The following is an 8,161-nucleotide window of genomic DNA, read 5'->3' as shown; positions in this document are numbered from 1 at the left end:
GTAAAGACTAAGACAAACTTATGGAGGGTGGAGCTGTTACACATGATGGCTACTGAAACCCACATATTTAAAAGCAGTCTACCTCTGAGTGTCAGGTGCTGAGGACTAACTTCACTGGTGGCTGCTGTCATCCAGCCTTGCTGGCCGACTACTGTGGGAAATGACATACTGGTCTACAAGAGGGCCTCTTACCATTTGTGTGGCTGCAAACTAAGAGGGCTACCCTTCTGAAATTCGTACTATGGGTGCCTTTTTATATAACAAAGGTCTTGTTTTTATTTAAACTTCTAAACAATATATTTTTGTATATACCTTCTTCCATCCTTGTTAATGTCTCCTTTTTAAAGATACAAATGGAATAGTCTCTTCCATAAGTGTATGGATACATCCATTGAACATCTTTCCTGGAGAGGAGAAAATGTGTGTGACCCAACCTGCGCAATGAGACTCTTGAGATGAAATGTGAACCTGCAATATTTGAATATTAGGCAATAAAATGCTCTTAAAGGCAAAACTGGACTTCTCAGGTGTGCATTTATTTCCTTGCAGCTCTGCTCCCCAACTCTGCTTAAGAGTGACAGATGTGTCACATGAGAATGTTTAAAAATGAGCTGCTAGAGATTTCAGCTGAGGAGGTTGGCTGTGTCTCTGTTCTGGCCTTGACTCCCCTCCTGTCAGCAAAGGCTGCTATTTAGACCCACTGTCTAGTGTTTGAATCTTCCTCACTCCAGGTGGATAGTTGGGGAGGAAGTTACTATTTAAAATTACCTTTAAATGATAGGGATGCCTACTACATCATACAGATGTATGTTTTTAAAACAGCCATTTTCCCTGTTCTTTGACAAGTATACCGCCTGTTGCTTCCTGGGCATAAAACACACAGCACTTATCTTGATTCATAGGTTAATAAAATGTGTATGAACACCTGTTCACCTTGCATAACCTTGCAGCAGTTCCAGATCCTGGAAGCCATGATTCCTGTCGGGTAGCTGTGGTTTCTTATGTTGGTGTTTGATTGACTTGAAAGCAACTGCAGGTTAGGTCAGCAAATGGAATGATTCCATCTGCAGTGTTTCTGTGAGATACAAATGCCTAAGATTCACTGTTGGATGCAACAGTTATGCAGATGCAACAGTCCTTTTGAGCAGTATAGGACTTCACAGCCAGGTGTTCAGGTATGAGTGAGAAGATTATGATCTAAATCAGGGGTCTCCAAACTTTTCGGCCAGAGGGCCACATCTGGCTTGGCGTGGAGGGCCGTAAAAAAATTAAATATAAAATTTAAATTTGGAGATGGAACTTAGATGAGTGAATAAGTCATTCATTCAACCTCTCTGGCCCTCAGAACATCCTCCAGACACAATAGGAGCACAGTTCTGGTCACGTTCAGTTGAGTGGGCCAGAGGCTTTCAGGGGACAAGAGGTTGGTTGCGGGCTGGAAAGAGACTTGCTGTGGGCCGCATCTGGCCCCGAGGCCAGGGTTTGGAGACCCCTGATCTAAATGTTAAAGGATTAACGAGGGAGATGCTGCATACACAACAGATTAGTCCTCACAAGGAAAGGAATGCAACAACATTAAAATCTCAGCCACTATATAAAATTCCAGCCACTGATAATTTGTAAAACTAATATGAACCTGATAAGTATTCACTTTTTTTTGGGGGGGGGGGTTTATGGAGTGAATACAGGATGTCTCAGGGTGCAATCCTAACCAACTTTCCAGCAATGACCTAGCCACAATGCAGACCCAAGGCAAGGTAACAAACATGCCCTTACCTTGAGGAGGCCTCCCTGACTGACTCCCCACTGCAGGATGCAGTGCACACCACATTGGCACAGCTAAATCAGTGCTGGAAAGTTGGTTAGGATTGTGCCCTCAGTTTGTTAGAAGACACTCCATTGCCAAGCTGTGTTTCTACAGGATGTCCCTAGTACTTGGACAATTTATGTTTCCTATTTGTTAGTACAGGAGGAAAACGCTGTTCTGATAAACGGGAGGGGGGGGGAGTAGGACTTCTCTCTCAAATGCTTCTTGGCCAAAAAGATATTACAGATAAAGATAGAGGAAGTGTATAGCCATTGTCACTTGCAGCTACTGCCAGAGCTGTACTCCATGAATTTGATCAATACCACTCTTTAGCCATGCAAGCAATCAGTACATTGTGCAATAACGAAGGGCCTAGTTTTTAAGCAGAAGTATCCAGGGCAGGGCTAAAAGCCAACAATGATCTCAAGTGTTCATCTGGCAGATCTCAAGGTTGTCTGTTAGGACAGACAAAAGAAAATATTTCTTTACTCAACATGTGGTCGGTCTGTGGAACTCCTTGCCACAGGATGTGGTGCTGGCGTCTAGCCTAGATGCCTTTAAAAGGGGATTGGACAAGTTTCTGGAGGAAAAATTCCATTATGGGGTACAAGCCATGATGTGTATGCGCAACCTCCTGATTTTAGAAATGGGTTATGTCAGAATGCCAGATGCAGGGGAGAGCACCAGGATGAGGTCTCTTGTTATCTGGTGTGCTCCCTGGGGCATTTGGTGGGCCGCTGTGAGATACAGGAAGCTGGACTAGATGGGCCTATGGCCTGATCCAGTGGGGCTGTTCTTATGTTCTTATGTTCATCAGACACAACTAGAGGGTCCTCTAGTCTGATCAAAGGATGCCTTTTGTATAGATGCCTTACAATGACTCTTGGTCCTGACAGCTAAATGGAATCTCCACCCACAGGGATAGCGTGATCTTGGATTCTAAATTCTGGGACCAAGCAAGATGGAAGGGTTATCGCTTTTGTGCAGGAGCTCAGTTCCTCGCAGGGCAGTTAGCTACCTTGCAAACTGCAGGAGCTGAGCTGTTTGTAGGGTAATTAGCAGCTACAGTATCTGAGTTTGGAATAGCCTCAGGCAGGGTGTAGGAGAGAGGAGTAAAGGAAGTAATTTGTACCTGGGCCCAGGGTCAAAAGGGGGGCCCCAAGAGCCAAAGGAAGGGACCCAGAAATTTCCTGAGATCTTACAATTTCCTATCTACTCAGACTTGTTGTCCACATGGGACGCAAAGGGACCCAAAAGAAACTGTGTACCCCCCCTCCCATAAAATTCTTCTCAGAGGCCCAGGCCTCAGGGCTTGAGGCAATTTGTTACCTGATCTTTCCAACCTCCTTTGGGGACCTAACCAAAATCAGGTCATGACCCACAGTTTGGGAACCACTGGTGTACAGAGGATGGCATCCTTCCACCACTCCACCTAGGTGCTCTTTCCCTTGGACTCACCTTGTAGCCCAGCCTCCTAAGGTGGCAAGCATGCTTACTTGAGAGTAAGGCTCCCACTGAACTCAGGGGCAACTTAGGAGCCTGTGCATGTCTATTCAGAAGCAAGTCCCAGTGTAGTCAATGGGGCTTACCCCCAGGAAAGTGTGCACAGGATTGCAGCCTGAGTAAACGCGCCAGGGCAGCGCCAGCACCTGCAGCTGCCAAGGGAGACCTCCCTTCTCCCCCCCTCCCCGAATGTCCCCTTCCCGTCCTCTTGCTGCCCTCCAGCCGCTCCGCGCTCCGGGTTTTCCCTCAGCTCCCGAGGAGGAGCGGACGATCCCCCTCCCTGGAATCCACTCTCCGCGTTTTCCTCCCAGCTGCGGACCAGACTGCGCTCCTCGAAGCCCCTCGCCTCTTTCGCCTCTCCCCGTTCTGGTGGGCGCGCTGAGGGGAGGAGGCGCGAGGTCCAAGCGACCGTTGGGAGCGTGGCCGCGGTAGTTGGGACGGACCGGGGGGGGGGTGGGAGCAACAGCTCCGTGGCGGCGGCGGCGAGGGGATGCGCCCGGCTCCTACCAGAGCCTGAGGGTGAGGCGTGGGGGGGGGCGACTGGGAGGGAGAGAGGCGCTGGGGGGGGCCTGCCTCCTCGCCTCTTCTCTCCCCCTGATCATCATAGGGAAAGGGGACGGGGCGTCATCTGATACTGTTTCTCAAACTGTGGGTCGGGACCCACTAGTTGGGTCGTGAGCCAATTTCTAGTGGGTCCCCATTCGTTTCAGTATCTTTAGTCTATGAGACTTGATGCTCCCAGGTCTGCATTTGGGGAAATGGAACACAGCTGTACTTTGAACAGGCTGCTGTATATATGCTTTTAACTGTGATAGTCACTGGGCCTGACTCCTGGATCCTGGTACTAAAAGTTGGAGAACCATTGGTCCAGTCTCTTAAAAATATACCAAAAGATCTAAAGATAATAATAATAATAATAATAATGATCTGAAGATACATTTTTAATCATTGACTTTAAATCCTGGTCTTCCAACATTTTTGTAAACACTCAGAGTAAGTCCACTGTAAACAACTTACTAGCAAAACAGAGGTTCCCAGCCTGGGGTACACGTTCCCCCAGGGGCACTTGACAGGGGCACTTGACAGGACCTCCTACACCATGGCTTCCTCATGAGGAAGCTGCTTGAACCATTCACTAATTAGGCTAAACTGTATCTCCAAAACTAGATGCGATAGGGCAAAATGGATGCCATTTTTGGAATCGGCACCCCAAATTCATATCAAACCACTATAAAGTTTGGGAAAAACCCTTCTGACCCTCAATTTTGTAGGCCTGTGTAATCAATTCATGTATGAATCAGTGATTGAAAACCAGCACAGTAAAAATGCTGAAACATGGAAAGTGATCAATCATCAAGAATTTCTTCTGGTGCAAAACAGTGCAATGGCATAGTTTCCAGTTCTTTAAACAGACAAGAAGAGACATGCTGTGATTTTTTTTTTGTCATGTCCTGTCTAGCTATGAAAGGCATGACTAGACATGTGCTTTTATATATGGATCCAGTACCAGAATTTATGGTGAGTTTGAAAAGCATTCTGAATTGGCAAACCTGAGGAAGATGTAGTTTGGTTGAAACCCAGAAGCTGTAAAAACTGCAGTCCTACGCAGTATCTGAGAATAATCTCCTTGACCTCAATAGGATTGGCTTCAGTCAGCCTGTCTAGAATTTCATTTTCCCAAGTAAAGAGATTTTTGGGGCCTGCCAAAAGAACACTGGCATCTTGATCCAATGCAGGTTTAGTTGAGAATCCCACCGATAGGATTTTCTCTCAAAATAAGAGAGCCTAGGACTGCAGCCTTGTAGCTTAAGATTGCTGGGTGTCAATTTTAAAATTGAACTTGTGTCATTCATATCCTTCATGTATCCTTCATTCTCTTTAGCCTGTCCAGTATCTTCTGTTAGGCCACCTTCCCCATCTCCAAATCCAAAGAGAGCAGCACTATGGTTTACAAGGCCCTTTTCCCTATTATTCTTCATGCTTTTTAATATCTATAAGAGTTTTTAAGATACAGTACAGGATACTCATATGCTTTTTTATTGAAAGCCAATGTGAGGTGTTTTGGTTCAGGAGTTGGACTTAAACCTGGAAGATCCAGGTTCAAATCCCTACTCCGCCATGAAGCTTCCTGGGTAACCTTGGGCCAATCACTATTTCTCAGCCTCACCTACCTCATAAGGTTGTTGTGAGGACAAAAATAGGGAAGGAACTATGTGCATCACCCTAAGATCAATGGAGGAACAGTATTATAAAAAGGTGAAAAATTAAATAATAAATTAAGAGTTCTGTTTAATTGGGATTTGTATCCCAAGGCACAAAACAGGCAGAAGATGGCAGCACAATGACAGCCTTTTCTTAGATCTCACTATCTGTTGCAGGTGCCTGTCCAGAGAACTGTAGGAAGCTTATTAGTTTCCAGATCCCACCATAACATTACATGTACTCAGTTGCTCTTGCTGAGAGCAGGACCATGGAAGGCTGAAAGAGAGTGATGTCACAGACATTCTAGCCACTATTCTCTTCTCTGCCACACTTCCTCTTTTGCACACTTCCTCTTCAAATCCAGGGAGAACATGGGAAGAATGGCAGTGGCGTCTCACACAGCACATCAGACACTGGGTTGTCTTTGGCCAGCCCTGAATGCAAGCACGCCTGATTATCCCTTTACGCAAATAAGAAAAAAACCCAACTCACTAGGAAAGTGTTTACAAGGTTCCAGCTAAGCTTCTGAGTTAGCAACCGGCATATCCCACATCCACACATCACTTGGGTTAGTTGTGCTGAGTAGCCAAATGTGCCTGTGCCAGAACTGATCATGAAAGAGCATTTGGTGGGCCACTGTGAGATACAGGAAGCTGGACTAGATGGGCCTTTGGCCTGATCTAGCAGGGCTCTTCTTATGTTCTTACGTTCTTAAAAGATTATAAGGGGAAAGAAATATTTGTAAATATCTGCAAGATACAGACTGGATTTATCTTCATTTAGCTGACTAAAGGAACAGATTTTCTGGTTAACAGACTTCAGTTCATGCTGAGAGCTACATGAGCTCATGTGGACATATGAGCAAACTGCTGTCTCAGAAAGGCTTGAGATCACAAAATGGCAGTTAACCAAAAACAACATGCTTCACAACCACCAGAAAAACACAGTTTAAAGCAGCCACAACTTAGCAGTCATGCTGCAATCAATGCCAATTTGGAACCTGGGCAAATGCAGAGTGTGGACAGATCAGAAACTGCTGAGTTACCTCAGGTGTACACTGCAATTTCAGTACTCCAGGAAGTAAAGCACAACTGTATACACTGAAAACATGGAGGCTGGAAAGGAAAGCATAAACAAACATATAACTCAGAACAGATCTTCCCAAGCTCCTGCTGGAAGAATCGCTGTCCCTGCAGGAAGGGATGAACCATGGACTCTACTGGGAAGATTCCTATTCTGGGGGATAATCATCAATTTGTCACTCTATGCTGGGCTTCAAGTTAATCAAACTTTCTTTTGTCTATATTAGGCAAATTGTCATTGGAACTAGAGCACTGGTCCTTCACAGAAAAGCTAACCGCTGCAGCTAGGAATTAGCCACATCCTGCCATTGTAGGGGATGGCAGAGAAGATCAAGAAATACGGTACATATAGAACGAAATGAATTTCACTTTCCTTACACAAGAAACTGCAAAGCAGGTACAAATAAGCAGACAGCAGACCAACTTTTGCAGTCTCAGGTCATGATTATTACTAAGACAATAGCAGGCAAAAGGTGCCTCATTCTTACCATTTCCACCCAAGTGCCCCCAACAGGTATGAAGCGTCCCTCTTTTGCAAAGTCTTAGATCTTGGCATACAACCCAGGATAGTGGGTCTTCACCCATTCAAACTGCTGGGCCTACAGAAAAGACAACGGTCAGATACGTTATCAAGAATAGTAGTGCCTGTCCACACTGTGGGCCCTTAAGGGGTGGGGGCAGCCTGGAGGCAGGGAGGAGGCAGCAACGCAATCCCTAGGATTGCGCCGCTCAGGGGGCTGCAGGGGCTTGGGAGCACTTACCCAAGCCTCCTGCAGCCTCTCCAGGGTGTGGGGAGCCCAGTGCGAACCTTTGTTAGGGTTCCCCGCAGCAGTGAAAGTGGAGCGATCGCGCTCCGCTTTTACATTCACTGCTGCAGGGAGCTCTAACAAAGGTTCATGCCGGGCTCCCTGCACCTTGGGGAGGCTGCAGGAGGCTTGGGCAAGTGCTCCCAAGCCCCTGCAGCCCCCTGAGCGGCGAAATCCTGGGGATCGTCCGGCTGCCTTCCACCCACCCCCGCAAGAACTTACAGTGGCTCAAACTCTCCTGGAGAGTTTGAAAACCACTGCTCTACAGAATAAGCCTTATGACTCCCATTCCATATGCACATACAATTCTTTGATAACAATTTGCAGCCATATCTTACCTTTATTCCTACTCCCCAATTTCCAAACCTCTCAGATGATTTATTTCTACCCCACCTGAGCCACCCCAATCCCTGCCAAATAATTTCAGTTTTTCTGTCGAAAATCCAAATGCTCCTTTTACCAGAATCCATGTGACAGTAGTCGATTGCGTGGATTGTATGTTGGCTCTCCCCATTCTTCTGACTGAAGATAAAGCAGGCCAGCTCATGAACAGCAGGAAAAGTGGATGGGTTGGCAACATCACACAGGTTCACCACCTGATTGGCTACATAAAGTGCCTGAAAGCTCTGCTGGTTTTCTTCCCCAAGAAGCTAAATGACAGAAGGGGGAAAAAAAATTCCATGATAGCAAAAGCAGCACCCAAACATTATTTATCTCGGCTTGGTAGATACAAACTTGCAATACAACTGTCCTCCCTCCCT

The sequence above is a fragment of the Tiliqua scincoides genome, chromosome 8 (assembly GCF_035046505.1).
Source record: "Tiliqua scincoides isolate rTilSci1 chromosome 8, rTilSci1.hap2, whole genome shotgun sequence".
Lineage (NCBI taxonomy): Eukaryota > Metazoa > Chordata > Lepidosauria > Squamata > Scincidae > Tiliqua > Tiliqua scincoides.
The sequence above is the reverse complement of the archived record's forward strand: the minus strand, read 5'-3'. Positions refer to the sequence as shown.